Source organism: Calonectris borealis, chromosome 2, assembly GCF_964195595.1.
Source record: "Calonectris borealis chromosome 2, bCalBor7.hap1.2, whole genome shotgun sequence".
Lineage (NCBI taxonomy): Eukaryota > Metazoa > Chordata > Aves > Procellariiformes > Procellariidae > Calonectris > Calonectris borealis.
This window is the reverse complement of record NC_134313.1, coordinates 38,955,141-38,970,063: the sequence shown is the minus strand read 5'-3', so window position 1 is coordinate 38,970,063 and position 14,923 is coordinate 38,955,141.

Sequence of the window (14,923 nt, the reverse complement as noted above, 5' to 3'; positions counted from 1 at the left end):
TCCTTTGCAGAACCGTCTCCTTTGCACATCTCTTCAGACCCCTTTAGAGGGTCTTGGGATTTTTTAAGCCTCTGGACAATAAGCAGAGCCCAGGCAGGATTTTTCAGCAGGCTCAGGCTTGGGACCTGAAGACAAATTATTTGCCACCTGCTGCTGCACTCAGGTGTGACTCCAGGTACCTGTTCTCGGGGACAGTGGTGGCTCCGCAGATGCCCAGCGAATGCTCTTTCTCAGAATCTCACTGGAGGCACGAGCATCCTGCCTTGCTTTCTTTGAGAAGAATGGTATGTAAAAGCATACAGACAGCTCCCTTTTCCCAGAGGATTTAAACAAATTATTGCTGTATTTAGCGAAGAAGGTATAAGAGAATATTAATCGTGACTACATAGTAAGTATTCTTTTTTAGCTGCACTTACTTTTTCCAACCTCACTCGTCCCATAAAAGTCCCTGGCATTCAACTTGTGCTTAGGAAAGCCAACACTCCTTGGGTTTCTTTGTAGGCAGTTTCTCTTTAAACCAAGGTGTTAAAAGACAGCTCAAGAGTATAAATACCTGGACACCTTCCAAGCTACAGCAACTCTGAACTCATTAGTCATGTCTCTAGATTTTGGGCAGTATGGTGATGAAAAGTCAGCACAAGGCAAAGGGACAAATATTTTAAAAAGATTTGGGTGCTGAGCTAAGAGAATTCAGAATTTCTTCCAAAATTAAAAATCATGCAAATAATTTTCCAAGAATACAAACATTTCATTGGTATAACCCTATGTATCACAAATGGTGTACACAAAGCTCTGTTGCCCTGAAACAGACAGGGCAAACAAAGCTCTGTTGCCCAGACAGAAACCAGAGCAGGGAGTTTTTTTCTTTGCTAGTTCCAGGTTTTCCTCCAGCTCGTTCTGTGCCTGTGGAAAGGGAGCCCGAGAAGAAAGGAGTCTCCTTGCTTTTCCCCAGGAACACACTCATGGCTGCATAAATCCCACAGTCCTTTTTTTCATGCAAGTCACTGAAAGAAATCCCCAGCTTCTTTAGACCACAGGGCTTAGTCTGGCTCATACTTTCTAATTAAAGCCATTTTCTTGGACAGTAGCCTCCAGTTGTTCCTCACCACCCTTTTGTAAACAGGTGTTTAATTTCTTCTTCCATTTAGCCTGAAAGGAAGACGCTTAGCGCATTCATCAGGTCTGCGATCGTGTATTAATCAAAAGAGATGATTGATGCTTGTCATTGAAAGTAACTAGAATAACTGCCAAAATTTACATTTAGTATCTGGACAAAATTGTTTATACAATTTATCTGCGTTATGCCCCATGAAGACAGTAATTTTGTTATGCTTTATTACCTGGCAATTCCAGTTTTTATACTTACTGAGTTGTATACAGCAATACATGTGCCAAAGCTGGCCTTGTCCTTAACATCACTATGAACAGATTTCTTTGAGAAATGCTGTCAACTGTGAAGTTCAGGATATAATTATTGTTATGATGCCATCAGTTGAAATGGCTTGGCATTTCTGAGCCTCTTGTAAAAAGGAACGTGCAGTCAGTAATGCAAGCAGTGATGCTCTTCGCTCATGGACTCTATCAGCGTGTCATGGGCTCTCTCAGGATGTATGGGTTTTCCATTTACATCCATATGCTCGTGTATAGACACATAAACAGTGTGACCCTAAGCAGTCCTGAAGCTCATTAGATATGTTTTCAATTAGAAATCTGATAGAAGAAGGTAGAGAACAGAAGAAGTAGAAACTGCTCTAGTCTCACTGATGATGTCAGAGGTCTGACTATCGGAGGCTCCATCACATAACACACGAGAAACAGTCATATATGTATGTACGCAAACACCCCTCGCATGCACATATATAGTGTGCAACAGAATTTTAGGCTTCTGTTGGTATATTTGCAAAGAAAGAATGAAGGAAGAAGGACTCCCGTTGACTCCGACACTGGTGGATAATTATAGCTGTGCTGTAGTTCACCTGGAAAGAGTAGAACTGCTCCTCTCTGATGTCTTCACCCTTGCAAATATTTTTAGGATCAGGACTGATTTCATCCTCACTTGCTCCTGCCAGTTAAGGAACTTAATTGACAGTCCTGACTGCAAATCTTCAGCTGTCCTTTATGTGCAGCAAAATGGTCCAGTGGCAATTAAGCACAGGGATTCCCTGTGCTTTCTAGAAGGACTTACAAGGTAGTCCTAGTTGCTGGTGCAAAGTAATTTAAGTTTCTGATTGAGCACACTAGACATGTAATTGGCTCTAACTTTTCAGTATTTATTTGCTTTTCAGTGAGGTTGGTAAGAATAATTGTACCAATAAATCGGGATTGATTCACAGGATTGCAGCAGCCATAACACTGGCAGGAACAGAATGTGAACAATGCACAGCTTGAAGTTTTTAGTTTTGCAGATCTTTGTGGAACTATAACACAGCAATGGTCTTGCCACTCTACTTACACTGATATAATTTTACACAGGGCTCTACACTGCAGAAAAGAACTCGTAGGCTATTCCTCAAGAGAGTCACTGAGGAAAAACTCATACACAATTATACAGTAATTGAACATCTGTTCTTACAAGTACAGATGCCACTGGGCTAAGCATATTTGTAGGACGTGAAACAGGCTTTAACAGACTCATTAAAAAAACCCAACCCAAACCCTATTTTGTTTCTTATTAAACTATTTATGGCTTGGTTCATTTTGTAGTTGTTGCTGCACTGCGTGAGAAATGGGATAGTAAGCCCTGGGTCTGATCCTGCTCCAGTGGGGCTGTGCTGATGACTTTGTTGAGCTCGGACTCAGGCTTCCTCACCAGTAAAAGAGGAAGCAGATTCCTCCCATCTCAGAGTCCAGGCTCTCTGCGTCTTGCGAGAACAATACACTCACTACCTGGGCTCTCCTGTTCTATCTTGCATCTTCCTACTAAAGTTTTCCTGGAACAACGTTTTCCTTCTGAGCCTGGCAAGTGGTTTACAGACACGTATTCTGATATATTGATGAATAACCTTTGTTGTTACCTGATGTTCCCTGTGTATCTGAAATATTCTACGCACAACTGACTGGAACCCTAACTATGAGTTAGGGTAAAATCTGGACTGATGACTAAAGCATCTGGCTATATAGATATATTTGCTGTATGTGCAAAGTAAAATGCACACAGCCCTGGCTACTGAGCTAATTCCTTCCTTCCACAAAGTAGGAATAGCTCCATTTGGGCTGACACGCTTTCTTACTGCATTTTCAGACGGGCTTTTGTTCTCTGAAGCCTTTTTCAGCATTTGCCTATGGAGCTGCAAACGATCAGATCTATAGCCAAGTGATCCTTTTCCCCTATGAGATATTTTTCTGATTCCCTGAACTGCAATGACAGGATCAATTCAGGGATTACAATGGATAAGCAGCTGCTGTAGGGGCTGGAAAACAAACAAAGGGGAATGGAGTTGTGGCTTCAAGGCCCGCTAGGCTGGCTCCTCCCAAAGTTAAAGAAGTGCCCAGGAATTTCTTTTGTAAAAGCTACTGAAGAATGAGTGGTCTAACTCTATTATGCCAGGAATGTTCACAGAGCAGTAGCTTCTTTGCTACCTATACAAACAGCCCCGATCCCAGTCAGGCGTATGTGATAAAAAGTGCTTGTAGACCACCAATGGAGTAGAAGTTATCAGTCAAGGCTCAAACGAAGTAGCACTTCAAAAATAACACTTACAAAGGAAAAAGATTTGTACCGTACCTATAGAAAGAGATAGTATTTATAAAAGCAAAGGACTGCAGCAGAACATCTAAAATTTAAGATCAGTGCCTGTGACTGTGTTAGAATCTGCTGCGTCTGAGGACCCGATCAAATCCCGGTTTCTTTGCAAAGCACTTGGGAATGTGACATTTGTTTCTGTCAGTCAGGTCCAACAGAATTAAAACCATGAAAGGGCTCATAAATCAGCAACAGGCTCTTCAAATTGTCTCCTAAACAAGAAAGAGCAGGAGACAATAGCCAATCATTGGGGAGGTGTATGAGGCAGAGGGACAAGGGATAGACAAGAGGAGCCCTGAGGGACAGACAGTGGGCAGTTCTGTAATACTCAAGTCACTGTGGTACTATCATCCTAAATATTTCTCCTTCGTCTGTTGATTACTGTAATAATTTGCAAATTATTAGTGTGAAACAGTGAACTTGCAAAAAGGTATTTCTGGTCTCAAACACTGGGTGAGGAACAAAGATTTGTACCGTAGCTATAGAAAGAGATAGTATTTATAAAAGCAAAGGACTGCAGCAGAACATCTAAAATTTAAGATCGGTGCCTGTGACTGTGTTAGAGCAGCAGCCAATCCAAAAACTGTGACCGTGATCTATAGCTAGAAAAATAAATAACTCCATGAGTTTGTACCTGAATTGCTAAAGAATTTGCTGCATTTTAGTCTATCATAACCATATGAAAATCTTCCTTAACACTGCTATGCAACATACCTGTCATCTTATATGAAAGTTGGAGGAGCTCCACCATCATTTACCTCTGTCATACTCACCCTCGTATCTGCTCCAGTGGTCTTTGGCACAGGGACTGTGCAAAACGTGTTTAAGGGTGTGGGGTGGTGCTGCTGGTGGAAAGCAGAGTTATCAGGCTCTTATTTTTCTTCCCCCACAGAAACAGAAAGAAACTTGATGTAGGAACATGCTGGAGACAAGAGATACATACTGCTGCATACATACTGATGGCATCTCCCAGCTGCTACTAGCTTTGTCACTTAGTGAAAACCAGAAACTGGCATCTCCTGCCTTGAAACAGAGCCTGACTCTCTGTTCCCCACCTGCCTCATTTCTTACGACCTCAGACACGTATTGCCCTAAGAAACAGCTGCATGCACGGCAGTGCACGACGCGCAAGAGCTTTCTGAGAACTCGCTCTGGAGAGATGGTGGTACTGTGGTCCTGGCGGGGGGAGGGCAGGGCTGGCAGGGGGAGCGCGGGGAACCCTGCTCTGCCTGTCTGGGGCAAGAGCGGTCAGGGCCAGAGCCACCTCCTGCTGCTTTGCAGGCTGGGATGGTGGCTGATCGGACTCAGTACATTTAGCCTTCCTTTTTGCTTCGTTACTGTGAATGAGTTTATTGGTTGAATACATGCAAGTTTAAGCAACTTTACAGAACTCACAGCAGACAAATTTTCATCTGTAGGGCTGGCTATTTTTACTGTCAGTGCAGGTCTACATGCTATGTTCACCCCATCAGGGAAAAAAGCAATATTTTGTCACCTACAAGTTAATAGAACCAGCCAATGAAGGAATCAATTTATAATAATGATTAATAACAAAGCACTGTGGGCAATGGAGCTACAGACCAAAACTAATTTGTGGAAATTACTCAGCAAGTGATTATGACTAATGTGATTTGCCTTTGGGCAATTCATGAACCAAAAGTTAAACGTGTGGAATGAAACATTCATTATCCATTATTCACTCAGTATAGGCAATGGCATTTGTACTGTAGCAGAGCCTATACACTTCAAGCAGGTTTCAGGGGTTTATTACACTAAGCATTATATGGACTTTTTTTCCTTTAAAAAAAGGGGCAAATATCCCTCCTAAGGAGCTCCAGATGCTAAATTTAAAAAGTCTGAAGGGACTACACCTTCTGTAAAAGTGTATGAGTTAACCTTACAGCTCAGGTATTGGTAGAAGAGTAGTCCTGTTAAAGATCAAAAGGTTTCCATGTGGACTAAAGCCCCTGAGTAGTCATCCGACTTCTGTGAGTTTTGTCGCTTATGCTATGGCTAGACTGCCACTGCTGCCCAAGTTAATTACCGGGGGCATATTCTAAGACACTTCAAATGCATCAAGACATATAGCCAATTCCAAGATTATCCTTCAAGGATGTCTCAGTGTAGGTTTCTGTAAATGCACATTCAAGAAAGGACTCCTTTTGTGTCTGATCCTCTTCCCAAAAGGGACGGACATTGAAACCCGCTGACTTCTATGGCTTCAGTGTGGCAGAAGGCAAAGCTCTCCCCACTTCTTTCCCCACTGCCCTGGTGTTTCTTTCTGAAAGAAAGCAGCTAGAGCAGGCTTTAAATGACAAAATCTACTCAGGAAAAATCAGTGGTAAGGACAGTCATTAAGAAACAGGCAGATAAACCAAAATGAGTGAAAAGATACATTGCCACTCTTTCTAGTGCCGTTTATTTTCTTCCTGATTGTCCAAATCAGTGGGCGATAAGAAGGGGTATCTTTGCATTTGCTTTATTCTCTGCCTGACACCGAAATACACTGCTTTGTAATAGGACCATCAGGATAATTTTCTCAAACTTCTTTGTGATAAAGCCCTTCAGAAATATACACTCATTTGAACTGGACAGAGATGAGTTTTCCTTTTAATTCTTTGGATTATGAAAGATAGGCCAGAAGCAAAGGCTAAGTGGGCCCCTCACTACAAGAAGGACATGGAGGTGCTGGAGCGCGTCCAGAGGAGGGCAACGAAGCTGGTGAAGGGCCTGGAGCACAAGTCTTATGAGGAGCGGCTGAGGGAACTGGGGTTGTTTAGCCTGGAGAAGAGGAGGCTGAGGGGAGACCTCATCGCGCTCTACAACTACCTGAAAGGAGGTTGTAGCGAGGTGGGTGTTGGTCTCTTCTCCCAAGTAACTAGCGATAGGACAAGAGGAAATGGCTTCAAGTTGCGCCAAGGGAGGTTTAGATTGGACATTAGGAAAAATTTCTTTACTGAAAGAGTGGTTAGGCCTTGGAACAGGCTGCCCAGGGAAGTGGTGGAGTCACCATCCCTGGAGGTATTTAAAAGACGTGTAGATGAGGCCCTTAGGGACATGGTGTAGTGGGCATGGTGGTGTTGGGTTGACGGTTGGACACGATGATCTTAGAGGTCTTTTCCAACCTGTATGATTCTATGATTCTATGATTCTAAGTGACTCTGCCTTACATGTGTAGATGTTAAAGGCAGAAGGAAATGGCTGCAATAAACACAGAACACCACGAGTCTACAGTAAAGCTCCCTCCACCAGACACAGTGAGGAGGGAGCCTGGGACAGGAGGGAGTGTCTTCTCTTTCTCTTGCCAGCATAGATGGTCTGCGGTATGCAAGGAAATCCTGCAGCGAGAATACGATCCATTTGTGCAGAATCTACTCTGTGTTTGCACTCTCCTGGGAATTTATTCAAAACATTTAAGTTGTGCATGGATCACACTGGGGCAAACTGGGCTCCCCGAACTTGACTTTTGCATTGCAATTTCTGTGTTTCTTTGGGTTGACTAATGGGGACTACTCCTGACATCAGTAGAGAGCATAACTTTTGGTACCTTTGAAATATACCTCATCTCTAATAGACCAACTTGCCAGGGTAGAGAAACATATGTCTGAATTTAAACCCAAGTGCAGGTATCCTTCTCACTTCGAGAATGAAAGTGATGTCACTTTTATTTTCACTGGCTTTTCTTGTTCTTCTAATACTGACAATGGTGGAGAATATTATCAGGCCATTCGGATTGAGGTCTTCAAATGGCTTTAAATAAAACATTAGCATTCTTCAATACACCAAGTACTTGCAGTTAATCCCAAAATACTTTCTCTGAAAAAAAAAGTGAAATTGGTGCTATTCGATAGTTATTTAGGTACAAAACTGTTGCGTCTTGAAAGGATCCTGGTTCCAGCTTTATTTTTCCCTTGAGGAACATGTGAGTGATATGACAGGTTGGTATTAATTTACTGTTCAAACCAAAATGGATTCAAAGGAGATTCTAAAATGTAAAAATCCAAAGCGCAGTACTTGTAATTACAGCAATTTGTATATCTCTGTTGACCCCCCTGTTCATATCATACTGTGTTATGACAGCAACAGGACTGTAGCTGGACTTTGTTTGTAGCTTCTTTTGCACTGTTGGGTTTCTTTTGGTGCACTGTCTTCTATTTTCTCCTGAGCACATTATCAGCATTGTGCTTAAAGACTCATGTTTAAAAAATTGAACGTAAGTCCACTGTTGGTTGAGTTTCCAACTCTGGAAATCTAGGGGTGGGGGAAGGACAGGGGAGACTGACATGGAGACTTAAAAAACTGCACAACTCGAAATACATGGTTCTTCAGAGAGGCTGATGACTTGCAGCCGCTACTGACTTTTGCTGGTATTGTGAGTACTTGGCACTTCTTAGAAGTGTCATTGTTGATCCACTCCTTCATGAGGGAATAACTTGATTTTTTTTTTTTAAAACATAATGATAATTTAATGTTAAACATATCCATTACTTGTTAGCCTCCCAGGTGTCTCTTTCTGTTTGACCCCATGTAGATGGGCACTGAAGCAGCTGCAGATGGAAGAGCCCTAAGACCTGAAATGCAGCCAAACCCAGCCTGTTTTCACGAAACTGGGTGTCAATAGTCTCTCTCTTTTTTGAATCTTCCCTTCAACCTCCTCAGCTTACTACCTCATCAGAATCAATCACTTTCTAATTAACTAGTCAGATTCCGATGCAGTTTGCCAAAATTTTATTATCCTGCTCTCAGAGTTATAGCATGCAATTATTTATTTAAGTTTCTACTGCTCCCACTTTGATGGAATTGGGTGAAGGAATCTCTTTCTGGGAGCCTAAGGGAGCTCTGTAATGAGAAACAGTTGCAGGAAGGTGAGTAACCCTTTTGCTTCGCAGGGTTTGCAATATGAGGAGAAAGGAAAAAACCACATGTGCTCCCTCTTTATGTTCCAGCATCCAGGGGGAAGAAATTAATGCAAAAACCAGCTTCCACATGTATTTCTTGGGTTTATGGTTAGATTTTTTTTCCTAATTGGGAGTAAAACAATTATTCTTTTTGGATATTATTTGGTATTACAGTAACATTCACAGTTGAGGGCCAGGCCCTTAGTAAGCACTGCATAAACAAAGATAAGACAATATTCTTTAGGAGAGTTGGGCATTACAGTACAAAGTGCTATAATACATAGCATTGCGACACTACCACTGTTGAACATTGAAATTCCTCATGCAACATGTGCACAGGTTGGATGACTTGAGAATGGGATTTGCAAAAGATGGCATCTCGAGTGGGGAACCAATGGAGCATATCGTTAAGAAATGCAGAGGTGATGAAGAGAGCCTCAGCCTTCCTACTTAAAGCTAGTAAGGCATCAATGTCTCGGCTGCTGGAGTATTCGCAGCAGTAAGCCTTCTCCTGGGCTGAGGTACCTACGGTAGCACTGTCCACTTTCTTAAAAAATGGTAGCAAGAAAGCTTCGTCATAACTGAAAGATGGAATGCTTTTCAGGAGAGTGTAAGAGCTTTGCTAAGACCTTCATTTTGTTTGATTTAGTATGCGGACTGAGATTTGATTTACTTGTATCCCAGATGTTAACTATTGGACTAGAAAATTATATGCACCTTCATTCTTTGCTTCAGTGAGAACACAATCATTTACATGAGGTTTCAACAACGGAGACAGAGATACATCGCAGACTGCCTAATAGTTTGCTGGAGTTGAAGGCAATGAGCAGCCCAGAGGTTTTGCACGTGCTCCCATCACTTTGGTACCACTGGTGTTCTCCTGTATGTCACTGTATGTCACAGGACTGCCAAAGTTACCAACGTGTTCCTTTGTCTATGTCCATACAGCTCTTTTCAGCCAGACACACCAAGGTTTGAGTTTGCTGTGCCAAATGACTTTAGCTTGTGCCCGTGCTGCCTGTAAGGCTGCCCATCAAACTCCTTTACCTTCACAGGTACAGGCAGAAGTCAACTGTTGCCCACTGGGCTCAAGCAGAGTATGAGCTAACACAGGGGAAGAGGTAGAGCCTGGGACTCGCGTTCAACTCCTGGAACAAACTCAACATAGCGATCAAGTTGTTACTTCCCTGGTTCCGCTCTGGTTAGGCTGTGTTTTGGAGACTATTAATGAGCCTTGTCCCTCCCCCAGTGCCTGAGGGCAGAGCACGTGCATGGTGCGGTCCTTTCCACGCTGTCGCAGGGGCCAGAGACCTGGCTTACAGGTACTCCCCATCCTCCTCTGAGACAACGGGCCACACTACTGCGCCTTCGTTAGCTGTGCCGGCAAAGCAGCATGCTGCCGAGTGCTCTTGTGCTGCGCTGCTACAGTGGCACCATTGCTTTTCATTTATATCTGCAGGAAAAGGCCAGGGAAGAAGGTTTTTGGCTTGCTAGCGAGTCTTGTAGACACTCTCTCAACTGCCTCCAGAAAATTATTCTGCCAGAGAGATTCTCAAACTGAAACCACTTCCTTTTTCCTATTCCTGTGTGTGTTCACATCTTGAATTAACTCAGTGTTTTAAATAAAACCATCAGCCAGATAATGAAGCATGCAACTATGTATATGCTAGCAAGAAATGCAATAGCGAAAAAAGCAAATTTGCAAGTGTGGCACTATATTATTTTAACACAATAAGTGTTTCTTGTTAAAATTGTCAGGCATGATGAATCTAATTCCTACGCTATTTTATTGGGAAATTAGGAATTTAATGGGCAAAGACTGCTTTCCAGAGTATAAAATAGCTTGAAGTAAAGTGCCAAATGAAAGGCATGTCAGTTAACCCACTACAGTCTTCAACAAAGATCAGAAAAAGAAGATGAAAATTAATCAAACTCACCTCAAGCCTGTTAAATGCAGCCTTCAGGATCTGCGTTTCCCTCTCGCTCTCAGGAACGACTCGTATGACTTTATCACTGCCAATAACAGAACATTGAAATGACATTTTAAGGCTCTTTGCAGCAGCACAATGCAACAGTAAATAGCTTCAGATAGCTACCGTACTTGTGCTCTTTTTCAGCATCTGCAAAATGTCGGGTGAACTGGAGCTCTGCTTCTAAACTTGCTCCCTGGATTATGCACTTCCATAGAAATGATTTGCTCTTTACAGATCAGGGTGCCAGCTTGACCCTCCATTTCTATGTGAATGCTTTTGTTCATTCCTTCTAATTTAAACCAGTCAGACTGACATCTTCCATACTGAATATGTGCCTCAGATGAAAACAATTTTTTTTTTTTGCCAAAACAAATAATCTGTTTCTGAGGACAAGATTAGGTAAGATACATTGCTTTTGTATGTTTAAACATTTAATGGGCTTTGAAGAGTCCAGTGCTCTCATGCGTTAAAGAGGGAACTTGACGTTAGAAGAGAGGTGACCTTCATATCAGGGGCATGCCTTTTGCTTTATCCATTAAAGTACAAATTTTGTGAAGTAAATAGCTGTTCATAGATAATAGCAGCCAGACAATAGCAGCTAGATAACAGCACCTCATTTTATGCACTTTCTTTAGCAGATCTCAATGAACATAACTTTGCAAACGGGAAACAAGAAACCGAATAGCTGTCCATTCAATGACCACCATCCATGGTATGAACTATGGGAGGCTGGAGACTACAGAAAATATAGGGGGTGATCATGTAACTAAGACATCATTATCATAATCCACACAAGAGGGCTGAAATAAATTTGCGTGGCCAATGCTAATTCCAGCATTTTCCTACATTTTGAGTTTTTGAATTTGTACTGTTGATAATCAGTACTTCTCCTCTTCCAAGAGACCTTGGAGGTTATGCATATCTTTATTTCTACAGTTCCATCCACTAGTCAGAAAACTCTTCTAAAAAAATTCTTTATCTCCAGTTTCCTCATTATCTGGGAATTCTATGCAGTAGAATTTCCCTTGACATTGAGAGAAGTTTGTCCCTTAAATACATTGTTAACTCTCCTACTTTCCTGAAGCTTCTGAGTCTGCTGAGAAGATATTTGGCCAGCTAGAAGCAACGCTGGTGAGTGTGCATTTGCCAGCCTCACCATTTTAGGAAGGCTCCCAAGCTGCTGCTGTTCTCAGCAAGCAGGTACCAGGTCTTGCCTTTGGTGTACTGCAGCTACAGCTCTGGTAGGACTCACCTTTGTTGCAAGAATCCCTGATGCATATATAGGTAAGCATTAAATATTGCCAGTAAGTGGTTCAGAAGAATGCAGTGGTTGTTGGGTTCAGTACTACTAATACATGCTGAATTCTGAAATGGCTTACTCCACCTCTTTCTGGCAGCCATTTTCCCTTCCCCCATTCTTCTTTAGTCTTTTCTCTCCAGTCAACACCTGCTCCCCTTGGTTAGCTTCTGATCCTTCTTTCTGTCTGAGCTCTTCAGTTTTGGTTCTCACCCCTGCCGAGCTTTCCCTGTAGACAGGTCCCAAGCCTTAAAACCCCTAAGTCTTCCAACAGCTTCATGGTCTTAAAGTTTTTGGTCTGGTTAGACTCCAGGTTATGGCTGCAATAACACTGATGTACCCAGAGATGTGGACCCCAGTCCATTCTGCTTGGCTGCTGTTGACCTTACTTCACAAATGGTCTATGCCTAAGAAGGAAGATTTCTCAAAGCACTCGTTATAATTTGGCAACTCTAAAATTTTAGGGGAAATTACAATGCTTCCAAGCCAAGTTTAACGTCCTGTACAGGAACTTACACAGAAGGGAATAAGCCTCTTAGAGTACTACAACTGCTGCATCTTTTCAAGGAAAATAGATGCTTTTAATTTATCATACATACAACAGTAATATTCTTTCCCATTACTCATTTATTTCAGAGTATTAAATTGCTGTTAAGAAGGAAATGGGTAAAAAGAAGTAATGATTGCCCAGGACATGTGAAGGTGAAGTAACTAATAAAGATTCATTGGACATTTCTGGAAGGACTGGAACCACGGACATATAAAAACCAGATTTTAATGAAATAAGTAGCTAAGCATGTGTTACGCAGCTGTAATGGAATTTCGAAGGAACGGATATCATTTAGGTACAGTCTCAAATTAATACACATCACTCTAAACTGTCTTGGATTAGCTCAGCAACTCTGTCATTTCCAATGTGATGAAAGACCTGCCTTAAAGAGGAAAATATTGGTGCTGTGACAGATTGATCACTTGACACATTGTTGGGAAATGCCTCAAGCTGTGGCTGGGTCTGCTGCTAGAGAGCTCATAGCAAGCAGTTTAGCATACCTGGTACTGTTAGTATTTTATGAAAAGACGGTTAAGCCATTATGACAAGGCAGTTTCGTTTTTTGTCCATGCAAGATGTAGGAATACACTGAATTCCTGAGAACTATCTGTTAACACCCACTTCTGTAGGCCGGCCAGCCGGTGGATAATCGTTATGCATTCTTCAAAAAAGCACAGATACCAAATCCGGCTTTACTCCTGATATCTACGAGTCAAAGAACATAGTCCTAAGGTTATTTTTTAGCTCTACAGCTTTCATAGTTACATTTCACACTAACGATTACCTTAAACACTATGCAATACCCATTGAATTTAGGGTAGAAATTCAACAGCCTACCCAGTATTTAAGAGCCAACGACAAAATCCACCAGATCACAGACTAATGTGGCTGATAAATGGCAGCTGTACCCCAAACACTCAGAACCACCCCCTGGTGAGGTCCCCTGCCATCCCTCATGTCTAGCTGTTGAGGAGAAAGAAGCAAGTGATCATGTATACATCTAGGGAAAGTTGTGTTGCCTGCAGACATATGTCAGCACTCTGCTGATTTATGCAGGCAAGGTTATTTTTCTAACCATAATGCCTCTAAACTTTTTTTTGAAGTCTATTTTTAAAATTTCTAAACAAACAGCAAGATGGGATATATTTTGTAGAAATTAATACAAAACTTTACATCCCCCAGGACCCCTAGCAACTAGGGTAATGGGATTTAAAGCTAGGGACTTAGTGAGATTATTTGAATTTTGTGTACACACAGTTGAAAGCCTTTGCAAAGAGCAATACACAAGCTTTACGAAATGAACTGACCAGATGAGAGTGGTGAGCAAAGAGTAGAAGCCAGACCGCTGGTGTCCCCAGGGACAGCCTTGAGTCTGAGCAAAATGGGTGACCAGCTGTTGGCTAGCACTGACATGCAATGACTTTTTTTTTCCTTCATTACCCCCTTATATTTTCAAGTACAGCATGAAAAATGACACAGCTGCTTTTGAAACACAGAATATGCTACATGGGACTGGGAAGGGTGATATTCCCTGCCGCCAATGGGGACTAAAACCTATTGGTTTATTTCTTTGGCTCTTTTAATTTACTTTTTTCCATTTACTTCATAGTTTTACTCGTCTATGAACAGACCAGATGGATTCAATGAAACCATTTTGCAGCACATATACAACTTCTTTACTGATGGAATTAGTTGCTCTCTCATGAAACTTTCCTGCTGAAGTCACATGGCATGAACTGCATTTATGTAAATTCCTCATTTCCTTCAGGAAAATCCTTCGTATTGTTTTATTTTCCTGACTAATGTGAACCTTAATCAGCTCTCTCCTCTCCCATGGAATTCAATAAAAGTATGTTTACAAAGGCTTTACAAGTATTTTAAACACAGTTTGAGGAATGATATGTTATAAATCAAATAACTACAGAAAAAATTGGAACGAAAATAAATCCTCACTTACAAGCATCCATTCCTAATGGTAGAGGAGGGATTATAGTTCTTGAGAACAGGCTGCCATAGCTGCTGCACTTAGGCGGTTCATTAAGGCTTGGGAACCAGTTACACACTGAAAGACACATCTGAAAAAAGCTACAGCATGTAAGCCTCTCATCAGCTCCCAATATGCCATCAGATACCATTTGGAATGGAAGATTGATTGCTTCATTCCCTTTTCTCTGTTAAACTCTTCTGCTAGTCAAAATGTTAAGAAATATTCAAATGTTAATTTTTTAATCTCTCTTCATTACTGGGATGAGAGTTTCAACTGGGGACTCAATACTGTTACAAAAACTACTTACTTAAATAAGGCTGGGCTCCTTCCTGAGACCTGATGGGGACATCCGGAAAGGGAACTTTACTTTACAAAACTTCCTGAGCCCTTCTTCATGGTTTTCTGTATTACAGCAGATGCTGATCCAAACAGAAGAGAGCACCATTTGTATTTTCTAGATAGCATTATATGTATTT